Genomic DNA, 26514 nt, shown 5'->3' on the forward strand with positions numbered 1-26514 from the left:
ACACACGCGAGACAGATGGTAGGACTCGAACCTACGCTCCCAGAGGGAATCTGATTTCTAGTCAGACGCCTTAACCACTCGGCCACGACTGCTTGTCCAACATGTGCCCCTCGAATCGTGAAAAACCCGACCGGTTGCGTCTGCGCAGAATGCCGACAGGAAACGTAAAACCGTGCACTGATTACGACAGGGCTACTATCGCTACGAGACGAGCCATTATGGAAGCGTTAAAATCTTCGCGCGGACAGGGACTCGAACCCTGGACCCTTAGGTTTAAAAGCCTAATGCTCTACCGACTGAGCTATCCGGGCTTTCGCTTGTTGTGGTTGGAGCGGTTTCAAGCAACGTGATTAAGTGGAAGGTGTGTGTAGGCTTCTGGCGCTACTGGCGACTGCACCGACTACTCACTGACGCTGGTAGCAGCCCAACAGCGGACCAGTGCCTCTTCTCCCTTTATTCCGGTGCTGACAGTAACTGCATCACGTGCCTGCTTTCCCCGATTGCGTTCGGTTGAAGCCAAGGAAGAAGGGCGACCAACGACAGTTCGAAGACCAAAACATGGAGCGTTGTGTGCGCAAATAGTTCCGTTCCGGTACCGGGAATCGAAGCCGGACCTGTTGAGTGAAAGCCAGGTATCCTAGCCACTAGACCACACAGGACTTGCTCTACAGCGGTGAGATTTACTCCGTCTCTTATTGTATTTGTGCTGAATCTGGACTCAGTGCTGTTCTCTGCTTGCGATCATATCCGCGCCTACAGACCGGCATGGCGCACAGTTCAAAATTGACTGTCCATTGCTGTGTGCATCGCATTTTGCTTGTAACACGGAGGAGAAATATCAAAGTTGTTACGTCCGTCATAATTGGAAGTAAACATTTTGACGCTGAGGCGTGGACTCCGTGTGGATAACGGACAACAGTTAAGTTCGTTTCCTAGCAACAGCAAACGCCCTTAATGCAGTCATGATGTGCAGAAAATTGAATGCCCCGGGTGAGGATCGAACTCACGACCTTAAGATTATGAGACTTACGCGCTGCCTACTGCGCTACCGAGGCACGCCGGAGACGACCTCGCAGGAAACTCGGTAAGTCTCACATATTAGAGATAGACAGTTTGCGCTTTCTGAAGAATCTGTTGTCGTGCTACACGTGCTGTCCCGACTCTCTAGATTAAACTGCAGCCGCAGCTATACAGCTATAAGGTCCTGAGGCTGACCCATCTCAAGCGAGCAATCCGCGCGGCAGCATTGTTGCCACAAGAGCAAAATAATGCATCGACCGGGAATCGTGCCGGCATACCTTAAGATTATGAGACTTAGGCGCTGCCTACTGCACTACTGAGTCACAAACCACTCAACTACAGATGCTCGACAAGCTACCCGTGCTTTCCAAGCAGCTGTCGGCAGGGAAACTGGGATTGCCACCCAGCGACGTCGAAAAAGGGGCTAAACTCGCGAAGTCCCCCACTACACTGCCTTAAAACGACCGTTCATCACTATCGTGTGAGTAACCTTGCGTCAGCGGCGACGAGTCTTGCCCAAAGACGTAGCGTGCTTGGAGGCGCTGCCCGAATGCGTGTGGATGCACCTCCTACCTCGTAATGCGCCCTGCAGCTCCTATAGCCGTGGGCCGCCGTCGGCGGGCGGGAAGCCGACACAGCGCGGCGTTTGCGAGCAGCGGCAGTGCGGTGGTGTTGTACTGTTGAGCATAGTTGCCTTCCAAGCAGTTGATCCGGGTACGATTCCCGGCCACCGCAAGTGGCGCTAACTTTTCCGTATCATTATGTGGGCTCCTGCTGTTAAATTAAGGTTTTTTTTTTTTTCGTCGTTGCACCATCCTGTAGTATGTCCCGACTTGTTCCCGACTTTGCTCGGCTGACGCGAAAGCTGACGCTTGGAAAATCGCCCTTATCTAAAGGACAGGCACTATAAACGGCTGTGAGAGGTGAGGTGTGGCTAGGTACCAAAACGCGATATTTTCTGCTTCTTCTTCCAAAACAAGAAAAGAAAAATCGGACGCAGTCGGTAGGACTCGAACCTACGCTCCCAGAGGGAATCTGATTTCTAGTCAGACGCCTTAACCACTCGGCCACGACTGCTTGTCCAACAGGTGCCCCTCGAATCGTGAAAAACCCGACCGGTTGCGTCTGCGCAGAATGCCGACAGGAAACGTAAAACCGTGCACTGATTACGACAGGGCTACTATCGCTACGAGACGAGCCATTATGGAAGCGTTAAAATCTTCGCGCGGACAGGGACTCGAACCCTGGACCCTTAGGTTAAAAGCCTAATGCTCTACCGACTGAGCTATCCGGGCTTTCGCTTGTTGTGGTTGGAGCGGTTTCAAGCAACGTGATTAAGTGGAAGGTGTGTGTAGGCTTCTGGCGCTACTGGCGACTGCACCGACTACTCACTGACGCTGGTAGCAGCCCAACAGCGGACCAGTGCCTCTTCTCCCTTTATTCCGGTGCTGACAGTAACTGCATCACGTGCCTGCTTTCCCCGATTGCGTTCGGTTGAAGCCAAGGAAGAAGGGCGACCAACGACAGTTCGAAGACCAAAAACATGGAGCGTTGTGTGCGCAAATAGTTCCGTTCCGGTACCGGGAATCGAAGCCGGACCTGTTGAGTGAAAGCCAGGTATCCTAGCCACTAGACCACACAGGACTTGCTCTACAGCGGTGAGATTTACTCCGTCTCTTATTGTATTTGTGCTGAATCTGGACTCAGTGCTGTTCTCTGCTTGCGATCATATCCGCGCCTACAGACCGGCATGGCGCACAGTTCAAAATTGACTGTCCATTGCTGTGTGCATCGCATTTTGCTTGTAACACGGAGGAGAAATATCAAAGTTGTTACGTCGTCATAATTGGAAGTAAACATTTTGACGCTGAGGCGTGGACTCCGTGTGGATAACGGACAACAGTTAAGTTCGTTTCCTAGCAACAGCAACGCCCTTAATGCAGTCATGATGTGCAGAAAATTGAATGCCCCGGGTGAGGATCGAACTCACGACCTTAAGATTATGAGACTTACGCGCTGCCTACTGCGCTACCGAGGCACGCCGGAGACGACCTCGCAGGAAACTCGGTAAGTCTCACATATTAGAGATAGACAGTTTGCGCTTTCTGAAGAATCTGTTGTCTTGCTACACGTGCTGTCCCGACTCTCTAGATTAAACTGCAGCCGCAGCTATACAGCTATAAGGTCCTGAGGCTGACCCATCTCAAGCGAGCAATCCGCGCGGCAGCATTGTTGCCACAAGAGCAAAATAATGCATCGACCGGGAATCGTGCCGGCATACCTTAAGATTATGAGACTTAGGCGCTGCCTACTGCACTACTGAGTCACAAACCACTCAACTACAGATGCTCGACAAGCTACCCGTGCTTTCCAAGCAGCTGTCGGCAGGGAAACTGGGATTGCCACCCAGCGACGTCGAAAAAGGGGCTAAACTCGCGAAGTCCCCCACTACACTGCCTTAAAACGACCGTTCATCACTATCGTGTGAGTAACCTTGCGTCAGCGGCGACGAGTCTTGCCCAAAGACGTAGCGTGCTTGGAGGCGCTGCCCGAATGCGTGTGGATGCACCCTCCTACCTCGTAATGCGCCTGCAGCTCCTATAGCCGTGGGCCGCCGTCGGCGGGCGGGAAGCCGACACAGCCTGGCGTTGCGAGCAGCGGCAGTGCGGTGGTGTTGTACTGTTGAGCATAGTTGCCTTCCAAGCAGTTGATCCGGGTACGATTCCCGGCCACCGCAAGTGGCGCTAACTTTTCCGTATCATTATGTGGGCTCCTGCTGTTAAATTAAGGTTTTTTTTTTTTTCGTCGTTGCACCATCCTGTAGTATGTCCCGACTTGTCCCGACTTTGCTCGGCTGACGCGAAAGCTGACGCTTGGAAATCGCCCTTATCTAAAGGACAGGCACTATAAACGGCTGTGAGAGGTGAGGTGTGGCTAGGTACCAAAACGCGATATTTTCTGCTTCTTCTTCCAAAAACAAGAAAGAAAAATCGGACGCAGTCGGTAGGACTCGAACCTACGCTCCCAGAGGGAATCTGATTTCTAGTCAGACGCCTTAACCACTCGGCCACGACTGCTTGTCCAACAGGTGCCCCTCGAATCGTGAAAAACCCGACCGGTTGCGTCTGCGCAGAATGCCGACAGGAAACGTAAAACCGTGCACTGATTACGACAGGGCTACTATCGCTACGAGACGAGCCATTATGGAAGCGTTAAAATCTTCGCGCGGACAGGGACTCGAACCCTGGACCCTTAGGTTAAAAGCCTAATGCTCTACCGACTGAGCTATCCGGGCTTTCGCTTGTTGTGGTTGGAGCGGTTTCAAGCAACGTGATTAAGTGGAAGGTGTGTGTAGGCTTCTGGCGCTACTGGCGACTGCACCGACTACTCACTGACGCTGGTAGCAGCCCAACAGCGGACCAGTGCCTCTTCTCCCTTTATTCCGGTGCTGACAGTAACTGCATCACGTGCCTGCTTTCCCCGATTGCGTTCGGTTGAAGCCAAGGAAGAAGGGCGACCAACGACAGTTCGAAGACCAAAACATGGAGCGTTGTGTGCGCAAATAGTTCCGTTCCGGTACCGGGAATCGAAGCCGGACCTGTTGAGTGAAAGCCAGGTATCCTAGCCACTAGACCACACAGGACTTGCTCTACAGCGGTGAGATTTACTCCGTCTCTTATTGTATTTTGTGCTGAATCTGGACTCAGTGCTGTTCTCTGCTTGCGATCATATCCGCGCCTACAGACCGGCATGGCGCACAGTTCAAAATTGACTGTCCATTGCTGTGTGCATCGCATTTTGCTTGTAACACGGAGGAGAAATATCAAAGTTGTTACGTCGTCATAATTGGAAGTAAACATTTTGACGCTGAGGCGTGGACTCCGTGTGGATAACGGACAACAGTTAAGTTCGTTTCCTAGCAACAGCAACGCCCTTAATGCAGTCATGATGTGCAGAAAATTGAATGCCCCGGGTGAGGATCGAACTCACGACCTTAAGATTATGAGACTTACGCGCTGCCTACTGCGCTACCGAGGCACGCCGGAGACGACCTCGCAGGAAACTCGGTAAGTCTCACATATTAGAGATAGACAGTTTGCGCTTTCTGAAGAATCTGTTGTCTTGCTACACGTGCTGTCCCGACTCTCTAGATTAAACTGCAGCCGCAGCTATACAGCTATAAGGTCCTGAGGCTGACCCATCTCAAGCGAGCAATCCGCGCGGCAGCATTGTTGCCACAAGAGCAAAATAATGCATCGACCGGGAATCGTGCCGGCATACCTTAAGATTATGAGACTTAGGCGCTGCCTACTGCACTACTGAGTCACAAACCACTCAACTACAGATGCTCGACAAGCTACCCGTGCTTTCCAAGCAGCTGTCGGCAGGGAAACTGGGATTGCCACCCAGCGACGTCGAAAAAGGGGCTAAACTCGCGAAGTCCCCCACTACACTGCCTTAAAACGACCGTTCATCACTATCGTGTGAGTAACCTTGCGTCAGCGGCGACGAGTCTTGCCCAAAGACGTAGCGTGCTTGGAGGCGCTGCCCGAATGCGTGTGGATGCACCCTCCTACCTCGTAATGCGCCTGCAGCTCCTATAGCCGTGGGCCGCCGTCGGCGGGCGGGAAGCCGACACAGCCTGGCGTTGCGAGCAGCGGCAGTGCGGTGGTGTTGTACTGTTGAGCATAGTTGCCTTCCAAGCAGTTGATCCGGGTACGATTCCCGGCCACCGCAAGTGGCGCTAACTTTTCCGTATCATTATGTGGGCTCCTGCTGTTAAATTAAGGTTTTTTTTTTTTTTCGTCGTTGCACCATCCTGTAGTATGTCCCGACTTGTCCCGACTTTGCTCGGCTGACGCGAAAGCTGACGCTTGGAAATCGCCCTTATCTAAAGGACAGGCACTATAAACGGCTGTGAGAGGTGAGGTGTGGCTAGGTACCAAAACGCGATATTTTCTGCTTCTTCTTCCAAAACAAGAAAAGAAAAATCGGACGCAGTCGGTAGGACTCGAACCTACGCTCCCAGAGGGAATCTGATTTCTAGTCAGACGCCTTAACCACTCGGCCACGACTGCTTGTCCAACAGGTGCCCCTCGAATCGTGAAAAACCCGACCGGTTGCGTCTGCGCAGAATGCCGACAGGAAACGTAAAACCGTGCACTGATTACGACAGGGCTACTATCGCTACGAGACGAGCCATTATGGAAGCGTTAAAATCTTCGCGCGGACAGGGACTCGAACCCTGGACCCTTAGGTTAAAAGCCTAATGCTCTACCGACTGAGCTATCCGGGCTTTCGCTTGTTGTGGTTGGAGCGGTTTCAAGCAACGTGATTAAGTGGAAGGTGTGTGTAGGCTTCTGGCGCTACTGGCGACTGCACCGACTACTCACTGACGCTGGTAGCAGCCCAACAGCGGACCAGTGCCTCTTCTCCCTTTATTCCGGTGCTGACAGTAACTGCATCACGTGCCTGCTTTCCCCGATTGCGTTCGGTTGAAGCCAAGGAAGAAGGGCGACCAACGACAGTTCGAAGACCAAAACATGGAGCGTTGTGTGCGCAAATAGTTCCGTTCCGGTACCGGGAATCGAAGCCGGACCTGTTGAGTGAAAGCCAGGTATCCTAGCCACTAGACCACACAGGACTTGCTCTACAGCGGTGAGATTTACTCCGTCTCTTATTGTATTTTGTGCTGAATCTGGACTCAGTGCTGTTCTCTGCTTGCGATCATATCCGCGCCTACAGACCGGCATGGCGCACAGTTCAAAATTGACTGTCCATTGCTGTGTGCATCGCATTTTGCTTGTAACACGGAGGAGAAATATCAAAGTTGTTACGTCGTCATAATTGGAAGTAAACATTTTGACGCTGAGGCGTGGACTCCGTGTGGATAACGGACAACAGTTAAGTTCGTTTCCTAGCAACAGCAACGCCCTTAATGCAGTCATGATGTGCAGAAAATTGAATGCCCCGGGTGAGGATCGAACTCACGACCTTAAGATTATGAGACTTACGCGCTGCCTACTGCGCTACCGAGGCACGCCGGAGACGACCTCGCAGGAAACTCGGTAAGTCTCACATATTAGAGATAGACAGTTTGCGCTTTCTGAAGAATCTGTTGTCTTGCTACACGTGCTGTCCCGACTCTCTAGATTAAACTGCAGCCGCAGCTATACAGCTATAAGGTCCTGAGGCTGACCCATCTCAAGCGAGCAATCCGCGCGGCAGCATTGTTGCCACAAGAGCAAAATAATGCATCGACCGGGAATCGTGCCGGCATACCTTAAGATTATGAGACTTAGGCGCTGCCTACTGCACTACTGAGTCACAAACCACTCAACTACAGATGCTCGACAAGCTACCCGTGCTTTCCAAGCAGCTGTCGGCAGGGAAACTGGGATTGCCACCCAGCGACGTCGAAAAAGGGGCTAAACTCGCGAAGTCCCCCACTACACTGCCTTAAAACGACCGTTCATCACTATCGTGTGAGTAACCTTGCGTCAGCGGCGACGAGTCTTGCCCAAAGACGTAGCGTGCTTGGAGGCGCTGCCCGAATGCGTGTGGATGCACCCTCCTACCTCGTAATGCGCCTGCAGCTCCTATAGCCGTGGGCCGCCGTCGGCGGGCGGGAAGCCGACACAGCGCGGCGTTGCGAGCAGCGGCAGTGCGGTGGTGTTGTACTGTTGAGCATAGTTGCCTTCCAAGCAGTTGATCCGGGTACGATTCCCGGCCACCGCAAGTGGCGCTAACTTTTCCGTATCATTATGTGGGCTCCTGCTGTTAAATTAAGGTTTTTTTTTTTTTTCGTCGTTGCACCATCCTGTAGTATGTCCCGACTTGTCCCGACTTTGCTCGGCTGACGCGAAAGCTGACGCTTGGAAATCGCCCTTATCTAAAGGACAGGCACTATAAACGGCTGTGAGAGGTGAGGTGTGGCTAGGTACCAAAACGCGATATTTTCTGCTTCTTCTTCCAAAACAAGAAAAGAAAAATCGGACGCAGTCGGTAGGACTCGAACCTACGCTCCCAGAGGGAATCTGATTTCTAGTCAGACGCCTTAACCACTCGGCCACGACTGCTTGTCCAACAGGTGCCCCTCGAATCGTGAAAAACCCGACCGGTTGCGTCTGCGCAGAATGCCGACAGGAAACGTAAAACCGTGCACTGATTACGACAGGGCTACTATCGCTACGAGACGAGCCATTATGGAAGCGTTAAAATCTTCGCGCGGACAGGGACTCGAACCCTGGACCCTTAGGTTAAAAGCCTAATGCTCTACCGACTGAGCTATCCGGGCTTTCGCTTGTTGTGGTTGGAGCGGTTTCAAGCAACGTGATTAAGTGGAAGGTGTGTGTAGGCTTCTGGCGCTACTGGCGACTGCACCGACTACTCACTGACGCTGGTAGCAGCCCAACAGCGGACCAGTGCCTCTTCTCCCTTTATTCCGGTGCTGACAGTAACTGCATCACGTGCCTGCTTTCCCCGATTGCGTTCGGTTGAAGCCAAGGAAGAAGGGCGACCAACGACAGTTCGAAGACCAAAACATGGAGCGTTGTGTGCGCAAATAGTTCCGTTCCGGTACCGGGAATCGAAGCCGGACCTGTTGAGTGAAAGCCAGGTATCCTAGCCACTAGACCACACAGGACTTGCTCTACAGCGGTGAGATTTACTCCGTCTCTTATTGTATTTTGTGCTGAATCTGGACTCAGTGCTGTTCTCTGCTTGCGATCATATCCGCGCCTACAGACCGGCATGGCGCACAGTTCAAAATTGACTGTCCATTGCTGTGTGCATCGCATTTTGCTTGTAACACGGAGGAGAAATATCAAAGTTGTTACGTCGTCATAATTGGAAGTAAACATTTTGACGCTGAGGCGTGGACTCCGTGTGGATAACGGACAACAGTTAAGTTCGTTTCCTAGCAACAGCAACGCCCTTAATGCAGTCATGATGTGCAGAAAATTGAATGCCCCGGGTGAGGATCGAACTCACGACCTTAAGATTATGAGACTTACGCGCTGCCTACTGCGCTACCGAGGCACGCCGGAGACGACCTCGCAGGAAACTCGGTAAGTCTCACATATTAGAGATAGACAGTTTGCGCTTTCTGAAGAATCTGTTGTCTTGCTACACGTGCTGTCCCGACTCTCTAGATTAAACTGCAGCCGCAGCTATACAGCTATAAGGTCCTGAGGCTGACCCATCTCAAGCGAGCAATCCGCGCGGCAGCATTGTTGCCACAAGAGCAAAATAATGCATCGACCGGGAATCGTGCCGGCATACCTTAAGATTATGAGACTTAGGCGCTGCCTACTGCACTACTGAGTCACAAACCACTCAACTACAGATGCTCGACAAGCTACCCGTGCTTTCCAAGCAGCTGTCGGCAGGGAAACTGGGATTGCCACCCAGCGACGTCGAAAAAGGGGCTAAACTCGCGAAGTCCCCCACTACACTGCCTTAAAACGACCGTTCATCACTATCGTGTGAGTAACCTTGCGTCAGCGGCGACGAGTCTTGCCCAAAGACGTAGCGTGCTTGGAGGCGCTGCCCGAATGCGTGTGGATGCACCCTCCTACCTCGTAATGCGCCTGCAGCTCCTATAGCCGTGGGCCGCCGTCGGCGGGCGGGAAGCCGACACAGCCTGGCGTTGCGAGCAGCGGCAGTGCGGTGGTGTTGTACTGTTGAGCATAGTTGCCTTCCAAGCAGTTGATCCGGGTACGATTCCCGGCCACCGCAAGTGGCGCTAACTTTTCCGTATCATTATGTGGGCTCCTGCTGTTAAATTAAGGTTTTTTTTTTTTTCGTCGTTGCACCATCCTGTAGTATGTCCCGACTTGTCCCGACTTTGCTCGGCTGACGCGAAAGCTGACGCTTGGAAATCGCCCTTATCTAAAGGACAGGCACTATAAACGGCTGTGAGAGGTGAGGTGTGGCTAGGTACCAAAACGCGATATTTTCTGCTTCTTCTTCCAAAACAAGAAAAGAAAAATCGGACGCAGTCGGTAGGACTCGAACCTACGCTCCCAGAGGGAATCTGATTTCTAGTCAGACGCCTTAACCACTCGGCCACGACTGCTTGTCCAACATGTGCCCCTCGAATCGTGAAAAACCCGACCGGTTGCGTCTGCGCAGAATGCCGACAGGAAACGTAAAACCGTGCACTGATTACGACAGGGCTACTATCGCTACGAGACGAGCCATTATGGAAGCGTTAAAATCTTCGCGCGGACAGGGACTCGAACCCTGGACCCTTAGGTTAAAAGCCTAATGCTCTACCGACTGAGCTATCCGGGCTTTCGCTTGTTGTGGTTGGAGCGGTTTCAAGCAACGTGATTAAGTGGAAGGTGTGTGTAGGCTTCTGGCGCTACTGGCGACTGCACCGACTACTCACTGACGCTGGTAGCAGCCCAACAGCGGACCAGTGCCTCTTCTCCCTTTATTCCGGTGCTGACAGTAACTGCATCACGTGCCTGCTTTCCCCGATTGCGTTCGGTTGAAGCCAAGGAAGAAGGGCGACCAACGACAGTTCGAAGACCAAAACATGGAGCGTTGTGTGCGCAAATAGTTCCGTTCCGGTACCGGGAATCGAAGCCGGACCTGTTGAGTGAAAGCCAGGTATCCTAGCCACTAGACCACACAGGACTTGCTCTACAGCGGTGAGATTTACTCCGTCTCTTATTGTATTTTGTGCTGAATCTGGACTCAGTGCTGTTCTCTGCTTGCGATCATATCCGCGCCTACAGACCGGCATGGCGCACAGTTCAAAATTGACTGTCCATTGCTGTGTGCATCGCATTTTGCTTGTAACACGGAGGAGAAATATCAAAGTTGTTACGTCGTCATAATTGGAAGTAAACATTTTGACGCTGAGGCGTGGACTCCGTGTGGATAACGGACAACAGTTAAGTTCGTTTCCTAGCAACAGCAACGCCCTTAATGCAGTCATGATGTGCAGAAAATTGAATGCCCCGGGTGAGGATCGAACTCACGACCTTAAGATTATGAGACTTACGCGCTGCCTACTGCGCTACCGAGGCACGCCGGAGACGACCTCGCAGGAAACTCGGTAAGTCTCACATATTAGAGATAGACAGTTTGCGCTTTCTGAAGAATCTGTTGTCTTGCTACACGTGCTGTCCCGACTCTCTAGATTAAACTGCAGCCGCAGCTATACAGCTATAAGGTCCTGAGGCTGACCCATCTCAAGCGAGCAATCCGCGCGGCAGCATTGTTGCCACAAGAGCAAAATAATGCATCGACCGGGAATCGTGCCGGCATACCTTAAGATTATGAGACTTAGGCGCTGCCTACTGCACTACTGAGTCACAAACCACTCAACTACAGATGCTCGACAAGCTACCCGTGCTTTCCAAGCAGCTGTCGGCAGGGAAACTGGGATTGCCACCCAGCGACGTCGAAAAAGGGGCTAAACTCGCGAAGTCCCCCACTACACTGCCTTAAAACGACCGTTCATCACTATCGTGTGAGTAACCTTGCGTCAGCGGCGACGAGTCTTGCCCAAAGACGTAGCGTGCTTGGAGGCGCTGCCCGAATGCGTGTGGATGCACCCTCCTACCTCGTAATGCGCCTGCAGCTCCTATAGCCGTGGGCCGCCGTCGGCGGGCGGGAAGCCGACACAGCCTGGCGTTGCGAGCAGCGGCAGTGCGGTGGTGTTGTACTGTTGAGCATAGTTGCCTTCCAAGCAGTTGATCCGGGTACGATTCCCGGCCACCGCAAGTGGCGCTAACTTTTCCGTATCATTATGTGGGCTCCTGCTGTTAAATTAAGGTTTTTTTTTTTTTCGTCGTTGCACCATCCTGTAGTATGTCCCGACTTGTCCCGACTTTGCTCGGCTGACGCGAAAGCTGACGCTTGGAAATCGCCCTTATCTAAAGGACAGGCACTATAAACGGCTGTGAGAGGTGAGGTGTGGCTAGGTACCAAAACGCGATATTTTCTGCTTCTTCTTCCAAAACAAGAAAAGAAAAATCGGACGCAGTCGGTAGGACTCGAACCTACGCTCCCAGAGGGAATCTGATTTCTAGTCAGACGCCTTAACCACTCGGCCACGACTGCTTGTCCAACATGTGCCCCTCGAATCGTGAAAAACCCGACCGGTTGCGTCTGCGCAGAATGCCGACAGGAAACGTAAAACCGTGCACTGATTACGACAGGGCTACTATCGCTACGAGACGAGCCATTATGGAAGCGTTAAAATCTTCGCGCGGACAGGGACTCGAACCCTGGACCCTTAGGTTAAAAGCCTAATGCTCTACCGACTGAGCTATCCGGGCTTTCGCTTGTTGTGGTTGGAGCGGTTTCAAGCAACGTGATTAAGTGGAAGGTGTGTGTAGGCTTCTGGCGCTACTGGCGACTGCACCGACTACTCACTGACGCTGGTAGCAGCCCAACAGCGGACCAGTGCCTCTTCTCCCTTTATTCCGGTGCTGACAGTAACTGCATCACGTGCCTGCTTTCCCCGATTGCGTTCGGTTGAAGCCAAGGAAGAAGGGCGACCAACGACAGTTCGAAGACCAAAACATGGAGCGTTGTGTGCGCAAATAGTTCCGTTCCGGTACCGGGAATCGAAGCCGGACCTGTTGAGTGAAAGCCAGGTATCCTAGCCACTAGACCACACAGGACTTGCTCTACAGCGGTGAGATTTACTCCGTCTCTTATTGTATTTTGTGCTGAATCTGGACTCAGTGCTGTTCTCTGCTTGCGATCATATCCGCGCCTACAGACCGGCATGGCGCACAGTTCAAAATTGACTGTCCATTGCTGTGTGCATCGCATTTTGCTTGTAACACGGAGGAGAAATATCAAAGTTGTTACGTCGTCATAATTGGAAGTAAACATTTTGACGCTGAGGCGTGGACTCCGTGTGGATAACGGACAACAGTTAAGTTCGTTTCCTAGCAACAGCAACGCCCTTAATGCAGTCATGATGTGCAGAAAATTGAATGCCCCGGGTGAGGATCGAACTCACGACCTTAAGATTATGAGACTTACGCGCTGCCTACTGCGCTACCGAGGCACGCCGGAGACGACCTCGCAGGAAACTCGGTAAGTCTCACATATTAGAGATAGACAGTTTGCGCTTTCTGAAGAATCTGTTGTCTTGCTACACGTGCTGTCCCGACTCTCTAGATTAAACTGCAGCCGCAGCTATACAGCTATAAGGTCCTGAGGCTGACCCATCTCAAGCGAGCAATCCGCGCGGCAGCATTGTTGCCACAAGAGCAAAATAATGCATCGACCGGGAATCGTGCCGGCATACCTTAAGATTATGAGACTTAGGCGCTGCCTACTGCACTACTGAGTCACAAACCACTCAACTACAGATGCTCGACAAGCTACCCGTGCTTTCCAAGCAGCTGTCGGCAGGGAAACTGGGATTGCCACCCAGCGACGTCGAAAAAGGGGCTAAACTCGCGAAGTCCCCCACTACACTGCCTTAAAACGACCGTTCATCACTATCGTGTGAGTAACCTTGCGTCAGCGGCGACGAGTCTTGCCCAAAGACGTAGCGTGCTTGGAGGCGCTGCCCGAATGCGTGTGGATGCACCCTCCTACCTCGTAATGCGCCTGCAGCTCCTATAGCCGTGGGCCGCCGTCGGCGGGCGGGAAGCCGACACAGCCTGGCGTTGCGAGCAGCGGCAGTGCGGTGGTGTTGTACTGTTGAGCATAGTTGCCTTCCAAGCAGTTGATCCGGGTACGATTCCCGGCCACCGCAAGTGGCGCTAACTTTTCCGTATCATTATGTGGGCTCCTGCTGTTAAATTAAGGTTTTTTTTTTTTTCGTCGTTGCACCATCCTGTAGTATGTCCCGACTTGTCCCGACTTTGCTCGGCTGACGCGAAAGCTGACGCTTGGAAATCGCCCTTATCTAAAGGACAGGCACTATAAACGGCTGTGAGAGGTGAGGTGTGGCTAGGTACCAAAACGCGATATTTTCTGCTTCTTCTTCCAAAACAAGAAAAGAAAAATCGGACGCAGTCGGTAGGACTCGAACCTACGCTCCCAGAGGGAATCTGATTTCTAGTCAGACGCCTTAACCACTCGGCCACGACTGCTTGTCCAACATGTGCCCCTCGAATCGTGAAAAACCCGACCGGTTGCGTCTGCGCAGAATGCCGACAGGAAACGTAAAACCGTGCACTGATTACGACAGGGCTACTATCGCTACGAGACGAGCCATTATGGAAGCGTTAAAATCTTCGCGCGGACAGGGACTCGAACCCTGGACCCTTAGGTTAAAAGCCTAATGCTCTACCGACTGAGCTATCCGGGCTTTCGCTTGTTGTGGTTGGAGCGGTTTCAAGCAACGTGATTAAGTGGAAGGTGTGTGTAGGCTTCTGGCGCTACTGGCGACTGCACCGACTACTCACTGACGCTGGTAGCAGCCCAACAGCGGACCAGTGCCTCTTCTCCCTTTATTCCGGTGCTGACAGTAACTGCATCACGTGCCTGCTTTCCCCGATTGCGTTCGGTTGAAGCCAAGGAAGAAGGGCGACCAACGACAGTTCGAAGACCAAAACATGGAGCGTTGTGTGCGCAAATAGTTCCGTTCCGGTACCGGGAATCGAAGCCGGACCTGTTGAGTGAAAGCCAGGTATCCTAGCCACTAGACCACACAGGACTTGCTCTACAGCGGTGAGATTTACTCCGTCTCTTATTGTATTTTGTGCTGAATCTGGACTCAGTGCTGTTCTCTGCTTGCGATCATATCCGCGCCTACAGACCGGCATGGCGCACAGTTCAAAATTGACTGTCCATTGCTGTGTGCATCGCATTTTGCTTGTAACACGGAGGAGAAATATCAAAGTTGTTACGTCGTCATAATTGGAAGTAAACATTTTGACGCTGAGGCGTGGACTCCGTGTGGATAACGGACAACAGTTAAGTTCGTTTCCTAGCAACAGCAACGCCCTTAATGCAGTCATGATGTGCAGAAAATTGAATGCCCCGGGTGAGGATCGAACTCACGACCTTAAGATTATGAGACTTACGCGCTGCCTACTGCGCTACCGAGGCACGCCGGAGACGACCTCGCAGGAAACTCGGTAAGTCTCACATATTAGAGATAGACAGTTTGCGCTTTCTGAAGAATCTGTTGTCTTGCTACACGTGCTGTCCCGACTCTCTAGATTAAACTGCAGCCGCAGCTATACAGCTATAAGGTCCTGAGGCTGACCCATCTCAAGCGAGCAATCCGCGCGGCAGCATTGTTGCCACAAGAGCAAAATAATGCATCGACCGGGAATCGTGCCGGCATACCTTAAGATTATGAGACTTAGGCGCTGCCTACTGCACTACTGAGTCACAAACCACTCAACTACAGATGCTCGACAAGCTACCCGTGCTTTCCAAGCAGCTGTCGGCAGGGAAACTGGGATTGCCACCCAGCGACGTCGAAAAAGGGGCTAAACTCGCGAAGTCCCCCACTACACTGCCTTAAAACGACCGTTCATCACTATCGTGTGAGTAACCTTGCGTCAGCGGCGACGAGTCTTGCCCAAAGACGTAGCGTGCTTGGAGGCGCTGCCCGAATGCGTGTGGATGCACCCTCCTACCTCGTAATGCGCCTGCAGCTCCTATAGCCGTGGGCCGCCGTCGGCGGGCGGGAAGCCGACACAGCCTGGCGTTGCGAGCAGCGGCAGTGCGGTGGTGTTGTACTGTTGAGCATAGTTGCCTTCCAAGCAGTTGATCCGGGTACGATTCCCGGCCACCGCAAGTGGCGCTAACTTTTCCGTATCATTATGTGGGCTCCTGCTGTTAAATTAAGGTTTTTTTTTTTTTCGTCGTTGCACCATCCTGTAGTATGTCCCGACTTGTCCCGACTTTGCTCGGCTGACGCGAAAGCTGACGCTTGGAAATCGCCCTTATCTAAAGGACAGGCACTATAAACGGCTGTGAGAGGTGAGGTGTGGCTAGGTACCAAAACGCGATATTTTCTGCTTCTTCTTCCAAAACAAGAAAAGAAAAATCGGACGCAGTCGGTAGGACTCGAACCTACGCTCCCAGAGGGAATCTGATTTCTAGTCAGACGCCTTAACCACTCGGCCACGACTGCTTGTCCAACATGTGCCCCTCGAATCGTGAAAAACCCGACCGGTTGCGTCTGCGCAGAATGCCGACAGGAAACGTAAAACCGTGCACTGATTACGACAGGGCTACTATCGCTACGAGACGAGCCATTATGGAAGCGTTAAAATCTTCGCGCGGACAGGGACTCGAACCCTGGACCCTTAGGTTAAAAGCCTAATGCTCTACCGACTGAGCTATCCGGGCTTTCGCTTGTTGTGGTTGGAGCGGTTTCAAGCAACGTGATTAAGTGGAAGGTGTGTGTAGGCTTCTGGCGCTACTGGCGACTGCACCGACTACTCACTGACGCTGGTAGCAGCCCAACAGCGGACCAGTGCCTCTTCTCCCTTTATTCCGGTGCTGACAGTAACTGCATCACGTGCCTGCTTTCCCCGATTGCGTTCGGTTGAAGCCAAGGAAGAAGGGCGACCAACGACAGTTCGAAGACCAAAACATTGAGCGTTGTGTGCGCAAATAGTTCCGTTCCGGTACCGGGAATCGAAGCCGGACCTGTTGAGTGAAAGCCAGGTATCCTAGCCACTAGACCACACAGGACTTGCTCTACAGCGGTGAGATTTACTCCGTCTCTTATTGTATTTTGTGCTGAATCTGGACTCAGTGCTGTTCTCTGCTTGCGATCATATCCGCGCCTACAGACCGGCATGGCGCACAGTTCAAAATTGACTGTCCATTGCTGTGTGCATCGCATTTTGCTTGTAACACGGAGGAGAAATATCAAAGTTGTTACGTCGTCATAATTGGAAGTAAACATTTTGACGCTGAGGCGTGGACTCCGTGTGGATAACGGACAACAGTTAAGTTCGTTTCCTAGCAACAGCAACGCCCTTAATGCAGTCATGATGTGCAGAAAATTGAATGCCCCGGGTGAGGATCGAACTCACGACCTTAAGATTATGAGACTTACGCGCTGCCTACTGCGCTACCGAGCCACGCCGGAGACGACCTCGCAGGAAACTCGGTAAGTCTCACATATTAGAGATAGACAGTTTGCGCTTTCTGAAGAATCTGTTGTCTTGCTACACGTGCTGTCCCGACTCTCTAGATTAAACTGCAGCCGCAGCTATACAGCTATAAGGTCCTGAGGCTGACCCATCTCAAGCGAGCAATCCGCGCGGCAGCATTGTTGCCACAAGAGCAAAATAATGCATCGACCGGGAATCGTGCCGGCATACCTTAAGATTATGAGACTTAGGCGCTGCCTACTGCACTACTGAGTCACAAACCACTCAACTACAGATGCTCGACAAGCTACCCGTGCTTTCCAAGCAGCTGTCGGCAGGGAAACTGGGATTGCCACCCAGCGACGTCAAAAAAGGGGCTAAACTCGCGAAGTCCCCCACTACACTGCCTTAAAACGACCGTTCATCACTATCGTGTGAGTAACCTTGCGTCAGCGGCGACGAGTCTTGCCCAAAGACGTAGCGTGCTTGGAGGCGCTGCCCGAATGCGTGTGGATGCACCCTCCTACCTCGTAATGCGCCTGCAGCTCCTATAGCCGTGGGCCGCCGTCGGCGGGCGGGAAGCCGACACAGCCTGGCGTTGCGAGCAGCGGCAGTGCGGTGGTGTTGTACTGTTGAGCATAGTTGCCTTCCAAGCAGTTGATCCGGGTACGATTCCCGGCCACCGCAAGTGGCGCTAACTTTTCCGTATCATTATGTGGGCTCCTGCTGTTAAATTAAGGTTTTTTTTTTTTTTCGTCGTTGCACCATCCTGTAGTATGTCCCGACTTGTCCCGACTTTGCTCGGCTGACGCGAAAGCTGACGCTTGGAAATCGCCCTTATCTAAAGGACAGGCACTATAAACGGCTGTGAGAGGTGAGGTGTGGCTAGGTACCAAAACGCGATATTTTCTGCTTCTTCTTCCAAAACAAGAAAAGAAAAATCGGACGCAGTCGGTAGGACTCGAACCTACGCTCCCAGAGGGAATCTGATTTCTAGTCAGACGCCTTAACCACTCGGCCACGACTGCTTGTCCAACATGTGCCCCTCGAATCGTGAAAAACCCGACCGGTTGCGTCTGCGCAGAATGCCGACAGGAAACGTAAAACCGTGCACTGATTACGACAGGGCTACTATCGCTACGAGACGAGCCATTATGGAAGCGTTAAAATCTTCGCGCGGACAGGGACTCGAACCCTGGACCCTTAGGTTAAAAGCCTAATGCTCTACCGACTGAGCTATCCGGGCTTTCGCTTGTTGTGGTTGGAGCGGTTTCAAGCAACGTGATTAAGTGGAAGGTGTGTGTAGGCTTCTGGCGCTACTGGCGACTGCACCGACTACTCACTGACGCTGGTAGCAGCCCAACAGCGGACCAGTGCCTCTTCTCCCTTTATTCCGGTGCTGACAGTAACTGCATCACGTGCCTGCTTTCCCCGATTGCGTTCGGTTGAAGCCAAGGAAGAAGGGCGACCAACGACAGTTCGAAGACCAAAACATGGAGCGTTGTGTGCGCAAATAGTTCCGTTCCGGTACCGGGAATCGAAGCCGGACCTGTTGAGTGAAAGCCAGGTATCCTAGCCACTAGACCACACAGGACTTGCTCTACAGCGGTGAGATTTACTCCGTCTCTTATTGTATTTTGTGCTGAATCTGGACTCAGTGCTGTTCTCTGCTTGCGATCATATCCGCGCCTACAGACCGGCATGGCGCACAGTTCAAAATTGACTGTCCATTGCTGTGTGCATCGCATTTTGCTTGTAACACGGAGGAGAAATATCAAAGTTGTTACGTCGTCATAATTGGAAGTAAACATTTTGACGCTGAGGCGTGGACTCCGTGTGGATAACGGACAACAGTTAAGTTCGTTTCCTAGCAACAGCAACGCCCTTAATGCAGTCATGATGTGCAGAAAATTGAATGCCCCGGGTGAGGATCGAACTCACGACCTTAAGATTATGAGACTTACGCGCTGCCTACTGCGCTACCGAGGCACGCCGGAGACGACCTCGCAGGAAACTCGGTAAGTCTCACATATTAGAGATAGACAGTTTGCGCTTTCTGAAGAATCTGTTGTCTTGCTACACGTGCTGTCCCGACTCTCTAGATTAAACTGCAGCCGCAGCTATACAGCTATAAGGTCCTGAGGCTGACCCATCTCAAGCGAGCAATCCGCGCGGCAGCATTGTTGCCACAAGAGCAAAATAATGCATCGACCGGGAATCGTGCCGGCATACCTTAAGATTATGAGACTTAGGCGCTGCCTACTGCACTACTGAGTCACAAACCACTCAACTACAGATGCTCGACAAGCTACCCGTGCTTTCCAAGCAGCTGTCGGCAGGGAAACTGGGATTGCCACCCAGCGACGTCGAAAAAGGGGCTAAACTCGCGAAGTCCCCCACTACACTGCCTTAAAACGACCGTTCATCACTATCGTGTGAGTAACCTTGCGTCAGCGGCGACGAGTCTTGCCCAAAGACGTAGCGTGCTTGGAGGCGCTGCCCGAATGCGTGTGGATGCACCCTCCTACCTCGTAATGCGCCTGCAGCTCCTATAGCCGTGGGCCGCCGTCGGCGGGCGGGAAGCCGACACAGCCTGGCGTTGCGAGCAGCGGCAGTGCGGTGGTGTTGTACTGTTGAGCATAGTTGCCTTCCAAGCAGTTGATCCGGGTACGATTCCCGGCCACCGCAAGTGGCGCTAACTTTTCCGTATCATTATGTGGGCTCCTGCTGTTAAATTAAGGTTTTTTTTTTTTTCGTCGTTGCACCATCCTGTAGTATGTCCCGACTTGTCCCGACTTTGCTCGGCTGACGCGAAAGCTGACGCTTGGAAATCGCCCTTATCTAAAGGACAGGCACTATAAACGGCTGTGAGAGGTGAGGTGTGGCTAGGTACCAAAACGCGATATTTTCTGCTTCTTCTTCCAAAACAAGAAAAGAAAAATCGGACGCAGTCGGTAGGACTCGAACCTACGCTCCCAGAGGGAATCTGATTTCTAGTCAGACGCCTTAACCACTCGGCCACGACTGCTTGTCCAACATGTGCCCCTCGAATCGTGAAAAACCCGACCGGTTGCGTCTGCGCAGAATGCCGACAGGAAACGTAAAACCGTGCACTGATTACGACAGGGCTACTATCGCTACGAGACGAGCCATTATGGAAGCGTTAAAATCTTCGCGCGGACAGGGACTCGAACCCTGGACCCTTAGGTTAAAAGCCTAATGCTCTACCGACTGAGCTATCCGGGCTTTCGCTTGTTGTGGTTGGAGCGGTTTCAAGCAACGTGATTAAGTGGAAGGTGTGTGTAGGCTTCTGGCGCTACTGGCGACTGCACCGACTACTCACTGACGCTGGTAGCAGCCCAACAGCGGACCAGTGCCTCTTCTCCCTTTATTCCGGTGCTGACAGTAACTGCATCACGTGCCTGCTTTCCCCGATTGCGTTCGGTTGAAGCCAAGGAAGAAGGGCGACCAACGACAGTTCGAAGACCAAAACATGGAGCGTTGTGTGCGCAAATAGTTCCGTTCCGGTACCGGGAATCGAAGCCGGACCTGTTGAGTGAAAGCCAGGTATCCTAGCCACTAGACCACACAGGACTTGCTCTACAGCGGTGAGATTTACTCCGTCTCTTATTGTATTTTGTGCTGAATCTGGACTCAGTGCTGTTCTCTGCTTGCGATCATATCCGCGCCTACAGACCGGCATGGCGCACAGTTCAAAATTGACTGTCCATTGCTGTGTGCATCGCATTTTGCTTGTAACACGGAGGAGAAATATCAAAGTTGTTACGTCGTCATAATTGGAAGTAAACATTTTGACGCTGAGGCGTGGACTCCGTGTGGATAACGGACAACAGTTAAGTTCGTTTCCTAGCAACAGCAACGCCCTTAATGCAGTCATGATGTGCAGAAAATTGAATGCCCCGGGTGAGGATCGAACTCACGACCTTAAGATTATGAGACTTACGCGCTGCCTACTGCGCTACCGAGGCACGCCGGAGACGACCTCGCAGGAAACTCGGTAAGTCTCACATATTAGAGATAGACAGTTTGCGCTTTCTGAAGAATCTGTTGTCTTGCTACACGTGCTGTCCCGACTCTCTAGATTAAACTGCAGCCGCAGCTATACAGCTATAAGGTCCTGAGGCTGACCCATCTCAAGCGAGCAATCCGCGCGGCAGCATTGTTGCCACAAGAGCAAAATAATGCATCGACCGGGAATCGTGCCGGCATACCTTAAGATTATGAGACTTAGGCGCTGCCTACTGCACTACTGAGTCACAAACCACTCAACTACAGATGCTCGACAAGCTACCCGTGCTTTCCAAGCAGCTGTCGGCAGGGAAACTGGGATTGCCACCCAGCGACGTCAAAAAAGGGGCTAAACTCGCGAAGTCCCCCACTACACTGCCTTAAAACGACCGTTCATCACTATCGTGTGAGTAACCTTGCGTCAGCGGCGACGAGTCTTGCCCAAAGACGTAGCGTGCTTGGAGGCGCTGCCCGAATGCGTGTGGATGCACCCTCCTACCTCGTAATGCGCCTGCAGCTCCTATAGCCGTGGGCCGCCGTCGGCGGGCGGGAAGCCGACACAGCCTGGCGTTGCGAGCAGCGGCAGTGCGGTGGTGTTGTACTGTTGAGCATAGTTGCCTTCCAAGCAGTTGGTCCGGGTACGATTCCCGGCCACCGCAAGTGGCGCTAACTTTTCCGTATCATTATGTGGGCTCCTGCTGTTAAATTAAGGTTTTTTTTTTTTTCGTCGTTGCACCATCCTGTAGTATGTCCCGACTTGTCCCGACTTTGCTCGGCTGACGCGAAAGCTGACGCTTGGAAATCGCCCTTATCTAAAGGACAGGCACTATAAACGGCTGTGAGAGGTGAGGTGTGGCGAGGTACCAAAACGCGATATTTTCTGCTTCTTTTTCCAAAACAAGAAAAGAAAAATCGGACGCAGTCGGTAGGACTCGAACCTACGCTCCCAGAGGGAATCTGATTTCTAGTCAGACGCCTTAACCACTCGGCCACGACTGCTTGTCCAACAGGTGCCCCTCGAATCGTGAAAAACCCGACCGGTTGCGTCTGCGCAGAATGCCGACAGGAAACGTAAAACCGTGCACTGATTACGACAGGGCTACTATCGCTACGAGACGAGCCATTACGGAAACGTTAAAATCTTCGCCCGGACAGGGACTCGAACCCTGGACCCTTAGGTTAAAAGCCTAATGCTCTACCGACTGAGCTATCCGGGCTTTCGCTTGTTGTGGTTGGAGCGGTTTCAAGCAACGTGATTAAGTGGAAGGTGTGTGTAGGCTTCTGGCGCTACTGGCGACTGCACCGACTACTCACTGACGCTGGTAGCAGCCCAACAGCGGACCAGTGCCTCTTCTCCCTTTATTCCGGTGCTGACAGTAACTGCATCACGTGCCTGCTTTCCCCGATTGCGTTCGGTTGAAGCCAAGGAAGAAGGGCGACCAACGACAGTTCGAAGACCAAAACATGGAGCGTTGTGTGCGCAAATAGTTCCGTTCCGGTACCGGGAATCGAAGCCGGACCTGTTGAGTGAAAGCCAGGTATCCTAGCCACTAGACCACACAGGACTTGCTCTACAGCGGTGAGATTTACTCCGTCTCTTATTGTATTTTGTGCTGAATCTGGACTCAGTGCTGTTCTCTGCTTGCGATCATATCCGCGCCTACAGACCGGCATGGCGCACAGTTCAAAATTGACTGTCCATTGCTGTGTGCATCGCATTTTGCTTGTAACACGGAGGAGAAATATCAAAGTTGTTACGTCGTCATAATTGGAAGTAAACATTTTGACGCTGAGGCGTGGACTCCGTGTGGATAACGGACAACAGTTAAGTTCGTTTCCTAGCAACAGCAACGCCCTTAATGCAGTCATGATGTGCAGAAAATTGAATGCCCCGGGTGAGGATCGAACTCACGACCTTAAGATTATGAGACTTACGCGCTGCCTACTGCGCTACCGAGGCACGCCGGAGACGACCTCGCAGGAAACTCGGTAAGTCTCACATATTAGAGATAGACAGTTTGCGCTTTCTGAAGAATCTGTTGTCTTGCTACACGTGCTGTCCCGACTCTCTAGATTAAACTGCAGCCGCAGCTATACAGCTATAAGGTCCTGAGGCTGACCCATCTCAAGCGAGCAATCCGCGCGGCAGCATTGTTGCCACAAGAGCAAAATAATGCATCGACCGGGAATCGTGCCGGCATACCTTAAGATTATGAGACTTAGGCGCTGCCTACTGCACTACTGAGTCACAAACCACTCAACTACAGATGCTCGACAAGCTACCCGTGCTTTCCAAGCAGCTGTCGGCAGGGAAACTGGGATTGCCACCCAGCGACGTCGAAAAAGGGGCTAAACTCGCGAAGTCCCCCACTACACTGCCTTAAAACGACCGTTCATCACTATCGTGTGAGTAACCTTGCGTCAGCGGCGACGAGTCTTGCCCAAAGACGTAGCGTGCTTGGAGGCGCTGCCCGAATGCGTGTGGATGCACCCTCCTACCTCGTAATGCGCCTGCAGCTCCTATAGCCGTGGGCCGCCGTCGGCGGGCGGGAAGCCGACACAGCCTGGCGTTGCGAGCAGCGGCAGTGCGGTGGTGTTGTACTGTTGAGCATAGTTGCCTTCCAAGCAGTTGATCCGGGTACGATTCCCGGCCACCGCAAGTGGCGCTAACTTTTCCGTATCATTATGTGGGCTCCTGCTGTTAAATTAAGGTTTTTTTTTTTTTCGTCGTTGCACCATCCTGTAGTATGTCCCGACTTGTCCCGACTTTGCTCGGCTGACGCGAAAGCTGACGCTTGGAAATCGCCCTTATCTAAAGGACAGGCACTATAAACGGCTGTGAGAGGTGAGGTGTGGCTAGGTACCAAAACGCGATATTTTCTGCTTCTTCTTCCAAAACAAGAAAAGAAAAATCGGACGCAGTCGGTAGGACTCGAACCTACGCTCCCAGAGGGAATCTGATTTCTAGTCAGACGCCTTAACCACTCGGCCACGACTGCTTGTCCAACATGTGCCCCTCGAATCGTGAAAAACCCGACCGGTTGCGTCTGCGCAGAATGCCGACAGGAAACGTAAAACCGTGCACTGATTACGACAGGGCTACTATCGCTACGAGACGAGCCATTATGGAAGCGTTAAAATCTTCGCGCGGACAGGGACTCGAACCCTGGACCCTTAGGTTAAAAGCCTAATGCTCTACCGACTGAGCTATCCGGGCTTTCGCTTGTTGTGGTTGGAGCGGTTTCAAGCAACGTGATTAAGTGGAAGGTGTGTGTAGGCTTCTGGCGCTACTGGCGACTGCACCGACTACTCACTGACGCTGGTAGCAGCCCAACAGCGGACCAGTGCCTCTTCTCCCTTTATTCCGGTGCTGACAGTAACTGCATCACGTGCCTGCTTTCCCCGATTGCGTTCGGTTGAAGCCAAGGAAGAAGGGCGACCAACGACAGTTCGAAGACCAAAACATGGAGCGTTGTGTGCGCAAATAGTTCCGTTCCGGTACCGGGAATCGAAGCCGGACCTGTTGAGTGAAAGCCAGGTATCCTAGCCACTAGACCACACAGGACTTGCTCTACAGCGGTGAGATTTACTCCGTCTCTTATTGTATTTTGTGCTGAATCTGGACTCAGTGCTGTTCTCTGCTTGCGATCATATCCGCGCCTACAGACCGGCATGGCGCACAGTTCAAAATTGACTGTCCATTGCTGTGTGCATCGCATTTTGCTTGTAACACGGAGGAGAAATATCAAAGTTGTTACGTCGTCATAATTGGAAGTAAACATTTTGACGCTGAGGCGTGGACTCCGTGTGGATAACGGACAACAGTTAAGTTCGTTTCCTAGCAACAGCAACGCCCTTAATGCAGTCATGATGTGCAGAAAATTGAATGCCCCGGGTGAGGATCGAACTCACGACCTTAAGATTATGAGACTTACGCGCTGCCTACTGCGCTACCGAGGCACGCCGGAGACGACCTCGCAGGAAACTCGGTAAGTCTCACATATTAGAGATAGACAGTTTGCGCTTTCTGAAGAATCTGTTGTCTTGCTACACGTGCTGTCCCGACTCTCTAGATTAAACTGCAGCCGCAGCTATACAGCTATAAGGTCCTGAGGCTGACCCATCTCAAGCGAGCAATCCGCGCGGCAGCATTGTTGCCACAAGAGCAAAATAATGCATCGACCGGGAATCGTGCCGGCATACCTTAAGATTATGAGACTTAGGCGCTGCCTACTGCACTACTGAGTCACAAACCACTCAACTACAGATGCTCGACAAGCTACCCGTGCTTTCCAAGCAGCTGTCGGCAGGGAAACTGGGATTGCCACCCAGCGACGTCAAAAAAGGGGCTAAACTCGCGAAGTCCCCCACTACACTGCCTTAAAACGACCGTTCATCACTATCGTGTGAGTAACCTTGCGTCAGCGGCGACGAGTCTTGCCCAAAGACGTAGCGTGCTTGGAGGCGCTGCCCGAATGCGTGTGGATGCACCCTCCTACCTCGTAATGCGCCTGCAGCTCCTATAGCCGTGGGCCGCCGTCGGCGGGCGGGAAGCCGACACAGCCTGGCGTTGCGAGCAGCGGCAGTGCGGTGGTGTTGTACTGTTGAGCATAGTTGCCTTCCAAGCAGTTGGTCCGGGTACGATTCCCGGCCACCGCAAGTGGCGCTAACTTTTCCGTATCATTATGTGGGCTCCTGCTGTTAAATTAAGGTTTTTTTTTTTTTCGTCGTTGCACCATCCTGTAGTATGTCCCGACTTGTCCCGACTTTGCTCGGCTGACGCGAAAGCTGACGCTTGGAAATCGCCCTTATCTAAAGGACAGGCACTATAAACGGCTGTGAGAGGTGAGGTGTGGCGAGGTACCAAAACGCGATATTTTCTGCTTCTTTTTCCAAAACAAGAAAAGAAAAATCGGACGCAGTCGGTAGGACTCGAACCTACGCTCCCAGAGGGAATCTGATTTCTAGTCAGACGCCTTAACCACTCGGCCACGACTGCTTGTCCAACAGGTGCCCCTCGAATCGTGAAAAACCCGACCGGTTGCGTCTGCGCAGAATGCCGACAGGAAACGTAAAACCGTGCACTGATTACGACAGGGCTACTATCGCTACGAGACGAGCCATTACGGAAACGTTAAAATCTTCGCCCGGACAGGGACTCGAACCCTGGACCCTTAGGTTAAAAGCCTAATGCTCTACCGACTGAGCTATCCGGGCTTTCGCTTGTTGTGGTTGGAGCGGTTTCAAGCAACGTGATTAAGTGGAAGGTGTGTGTAGGCTTCTGGCGCTACTGGCGACTGCACCGACTACTCACTGACGCTGGTAGCAGCCCAACAGCGGACCAGTGCCTCTTCTCCCTTTATTCCGGTGCTGACAGTAACTGCATCACGTGCCTGCTTTCCCCGATTGCGTT

General features: G+C 52.3%; 41 non-coding genes across 41 annotated transcripts; all 41 read right to left on the reverse strand.

Annotated features, from left to right (window-relative positions):
* Positions 1-10: 10 nt before the first annotated feature.
* Positions 11-92, reverse strand: Trnas-aga (transfer RNA serine (anticodon AGA)). Its single transcript has one exon. It is a non-coding gene; the product is annotated as a tRNA-Ser (tRNA).
* A 145-nt stretch (positions 93-237) lies between these two features.
* Trnak-uuu (transfer RNA lysine (anticodon UUU)) lies at positions 238-311 on the reverse strand. The gene has a single exon. It is a non-coding gene; the product is annotated as a tRNA-Lys (tRNA).
* A 671-nt stretch (positions 312-982) lies between these two features.
* Trnam-cau (transfer RNA methionine (anticodon CAU)) lies at positions 983-1055 on the reverse strand. Its single transcript has one exon. It is a non-coding gene; the product is annotated as a tRNA-Met (tRNA).
* A 960-nt stretch (positions 1056-2015) lies between these two features.
* On the reverse strand, positions 2016-2097 carry Trnas-aga (transfer RNA serine (anticodon AGA)). The gene has a single exon. It is a non-coding gene; the product is annotated as a tRNA-Ser (tRNA).
* A 145-nt stretch (positions 2098-2242) lies between these two features.
* Trnak-uuu (transfer RNA lysine (anticodon UUU)) lies at positions 2243-2315 on the reverse strand. Its single transcript has one exon. It is a non-coding gene; the product is annotated as a tRNA-Lys (tRNA).
* A 670-nt stretch (positions 2316-2985) lies between these two features.
* Trnam-cau (transfer RNA methionine (anticodon CAU)) lies at positions 2986-3058 on the reverse strand. The gene has a single exon. It is a non-coding gene; the product is annotated as a tRNA-Met (tRNA).
* Positions 3059-4015: 957 nt separating this feature from the next.
* Trnas-aga (transfer RNA serine (anticodon AGA)) lies at positions 4016-4097 on the reverse strand. Its single transcript has one exon. It is a non-coding gene; the product is annotated as a tRNA-Ser (tRNA).
* A 145-nt stretch (positions 4098-4242) lies between these two features.
* Positions 4243-4315, reverse strand: Trnak-uuu (transfer RNA lysine (anticodon UUU)). Its single transcript has one exon. It is a non-coding gene; the product is annotated as a tRNA-Lys (tRNA).
* A 670-nt stretch (positions 4316-4985) lies between these two features.
* Trnam-cau (transfer RNA methionine (anticodon CAU)) lies at positions 4986-5058 on the reverse strand. Its single transcript has one exon. It is a non-coding gene; the product is annotated as a tRNA-Met (tRNA).
* A 958-nt stretch (positions 5059-6016) lies between these two features.
* On the reverse strand, positions 6017-6098 carry Trnas-aga (transfer RNA serine (anticodon AGA)). Its single transcript has one exon. It is a non-coding gene; the product is annotated as a tRNA-Ser (tRNA).
* A 145-nt stretch (positions 6099-6243) lies between these two features.
* On the reverse strand, positions 6244-6316 carry Trnak-uuu (transfer RNA lysine (anticodon UUU)). The gene has a single exon. It is a non-coding gene; the product is annotated as a tRNA-Lys (tRNA).
* Positions 6317-6986: 670 nt separating this feature from the next.
* Positions 6987-7059, reverse strand: Trnam-cau (transfer RNA methionine (anticodon CAU)). The gene has a single exon. It is a non-coding gene; the product is annotated as a tRNA-Met (tRNA).
* A 958-nt stretch (positions 7060-8017) lies between these two features.
* Trnas-aga (transfer RNA serine (anticodon AGA)) lies at positions 8018-8099 on the reverse strand. Its single transcript has one exon. It is a non-coding gene; the product is annotated as a tRNA-Ser (tRNA).
* A 145-nt stretch (positions 8100-8244) lies between these two features.
* Trnak-uuu (transfer RNA lysine (anticodon UUU)) lies at positions 8245-8317 on the reverse strand. Its single transcript has one exon. It is a non-coding gene; the product is annotated as a tRNA-Lys (tRNA).
* Positions 8318-8987: 670 nt separating this feature from the next.
* Trnam-cau (transfer RNA methionine (anticodon CAU)) lies at positions 8988-9060 on the reverse strand. The gene has a single exon. It is a non-coding gene; the product is annotated as a tRNA-Met (tRNA).
* Positions 9061-10017: 957 nt separating this feature from the next.
* Positions 10018-10099, reverse strand: Trnas-aga (transfer RNA serine (anticodon AGA)). Its single transcript has one exon. It is a non-coding gene; the product is annotated as a tRNA-Ser (tRNA).
* A 145-nt stretch (positions 10100-10244) lies between these two features.
* Positions 10245-10317, reverse strand: Trnak-uuu (transfer RNA lysine (anticodon UUU)). The gene has a single exon. It is a non-coding gene; the product is annotated as a tRNA-Lys (tRNA).
* Positions 10318-10987: 670 nt separating this feature from the next.
* Positions 10988-11060, reverse strand: Trnam-cau (transfer RNA methionine (anticodon CAU)). The gene has a single exon. It is a non-coding gene; the product is annotated as a tRNA-Met (tRNA).
* A 957-nt stretch (positions 11061-12017) lies between these two features.
* Trnas-aga (transfer RNA serine (anticodon AGA)) lies at positions 12018-12099 on the reverse strand. The gene has a single exon. It is a non-coding gene; the product is annotated as a tRNA-Ser (tRNA).
* A 145-nt stretch (positions 12100-12244) lies between these two features.
* On the reverse strand, positions 12245-12317 carry Trnak-uuu (transfer RNA lysine (anticodon UUU)). The gene has a single exon. It is a non-coding gene; the product is annotated as a tRNA-Lys (tRNA).
* Positions 12318-12987: 670 nt separating this feature from the next.
* Trnam-cau (transfer RNA methionine (anticodon CAU)) lies at positions 12988-13060 on the reverse strand. The gene has a single exon. It is a non-coding gene; the product is annotated as a tRNA-Met (tRNA).
* A 957-nt stretch (positions 13061-14017) lies between these two features.
* On the reverse strand, positions 14018-14099 carry Trnas-aga (transfer RNA serine (anticodon AGA)). Its single transcript has one exon. It is a non-coding gene; the product is annotated as a tRNA-Ser (tRNA).
* Positions 14100-14244: 145 nt separating this feature from the next.
* Trnak-uuu (transfer RNA lysine (anticodon UUU)) lies at positions 14245-14317 on the reverse strand. Its single transcript has one exon. It is a non-coding gene; the product is annotated as a tRNA-Lys (tRNA).
* Positions 14318-14987: 670 nt separating this feature from the next.
* Positions 14988-15060, reverse strand: Trnam-cau (transfer RNA methionine (anticodon CAU)). Its single transcript has one exon. It is a non-coding gene; the product is annotated as a tRNA-Met (tRNA).
* A 957-nt stretch (positions 15061-16017) lies between these two features.
* Positions 16018-16099, reverse strand: Trnas-aga (transfer RNA serine (anticodon AGA)). Its single transcript has one exon. It is a non-coding gene; the product is annotated as a tRNA-Ser (tRNA).
* A 145-nt stretch (positions 16100-16244) lies between these two features.
* Positions 16245-16317, reverse strand: Trnak-uuu (transfer RNA lysine (anticodon UUU)). The gene has a single exon. It is a non-coding gene; the product is annotated as a tRNA-Lys (tRNA).
* Positions 16318-16987: 670 nt separating this feature from the next.
* Trnam-cau (transfer RNA methionine (anticodon CAU)) lies at positions 16988-17060 on the reverse strand. Its single transcript has one exon. It is a non-coding gene; the product is annotated as a tRNA-Met (tRNA).
* A 958-nt stretch (positions 17061-18018) lies between these two features.
* Positions 18019-18100, reverse strand: Trnas-aga (transfer RNA serine (anticodon AGA)). Its single transcript has one exon. It is a non-coding gene; the product is annotated as a tRNA-Ser (tRNA).
* Positions 18101-18245: 145 nt separating this feature from the next.
* Positions 18246-18318, reverse strand: Trnak-uuu (transfer RNA lysine (anticodon UUU)). Its single transcript has one exon. It is a non-coding gene; the product is annotated as a tRNA-Lys (tRNA).
* Positions 18319-18988: 670 nt separating this feature from the next.
* Trnam-cau (transfer RNA methionine (anticodon CAU)) lies at positions 18989-19061 on the reverse strand. Its single transcript has one exon. It is a non-coding gene; the product is annotated as a tRNA-Met (tRNA).
* A 957-nt stretch (positions 19062-20018) lies between these two features.
* Positions 20019-20100, reverse strand: Trnas-aga (transfer RNA serine (anticodon AGA)). Its single transcript has one exon. It is a non-coding gene; the product is annotated as a tRNA-Ser (tRNA).
* Positions 20101-20245: 145 nt separating this feature from the next.
* Trnak-uuu (transfer RNA lysine (anticodon UUU)) lies at positions 20246-20318 on the reverse strand. Its single transcript has one exon. It is a non-coding gene; the product is annotated as a tRNA-Lys (tRNA).
* A 670-nt stretch (positions 20319-20988) lies between these two features.
* Trnam-cau (transfer RNA methionine (anticodon CAU)) lies at positions 20989-21061 on the reverse strand. The gene has a single exon. It is a non-coding gene; the product is annotated as a tRNA-Met (tRNA).
* Positions 21062-22018: 957 nt separating this feature from the next.
* Trnas-aga (transfer RNA serine (anticodon AGA)) lies at positions 22019-22100 on the reverse strand. Its single transcript has one exon. It is a non-coding gene; the product is annotated as a tRNA-Ser (tRNA).
* A 145-nt stretch (positions 22101-22245) lies between these two features.
* Positions 22246-22318, reverse strand: Trnak-uuu (transfer RNA lysine (anticodon UUU)). Its single transcript has one exon. It is a non-coding gene; the product is annotated as a tRNA-Lys (tRNA).
* Positions 22319-22988: 670 nt separating this feature from the next.
* Positions 22989-23061, reverse strand: Trnam-cau (transfer RNA methionine (anticodon CAU)). Its single transcript has one exon. It is a non-coding gene; the product is annotated as a tRNA-Met (tRNA).
* Positions 23062-24018: 957 nt separating this feature from the next.
* On the reverse strand, positions 24019-24100 carry Trnas-aga (transfer RNA serine (anticodon AGA)). Its single transcript has one exon. It is a non-coding gene; the product is annotated as a tRNA-Ser (tRNA).
* Positions 24101-24245: 145 nt separating this feature from the next.
* Positions 24246-24318, reverse strand: Trnak-uuu (transfer RNA lysine (anticodon UUU)). The gene has a single exon. It is a non-coding gene; the product is annotated as a tRNA-Lys (tRNA).
* A 670-nt stretch (positions 24319-24988) lies between these two features.
* Trnam-cau (transfer RNA methionine (anticodon CAU)) lies at positions 24989-25061 on the reverse strand. Its single transcript has one exon. It is a non-coding gene; the product is annotated as a tRNA-Met (tRNA).
* A 957-nt stretch (positions 25062-26018) lies between these two features.
* Trnas-aga (transfer RNA serine (anticodon AGA)) lies at positions 26019-26100 on the reverse strand. Its single transcript has one exon. It is a non-coding gene; the product is annotated as a tRNA-Ser (tRNA).
* Positions 26101-26245: 145 nt separating this feature from the next.
* Positions 26246-26318, reverse strand: Trnak-uuu (transfer RNA lysine (anticodon UUU)). Its single transcript has one exon. It is a non-coding gene; the product is annotated as a tRNA-Lys (tRNA).
* Positions 26319-26514: the final 196 nt, after the last annotated feature.

Source organism: Schistocerca gregaria, unplaced genomic scaffold, assembly GCF_023897955.1.
Source record: "Schistocerca gregaria isolate iqSchGreg1 unplaced genomic scaffold, iqSchGreg1.2 ptg000337l, whole genome shotgun sequence".
Taxonomy (NCBI): Eukaryota; Metazoa; Arthropoda; class Insecta; order Orthoptera; family Acrididae; genus Schistocerca; species Schistocerca gregaria.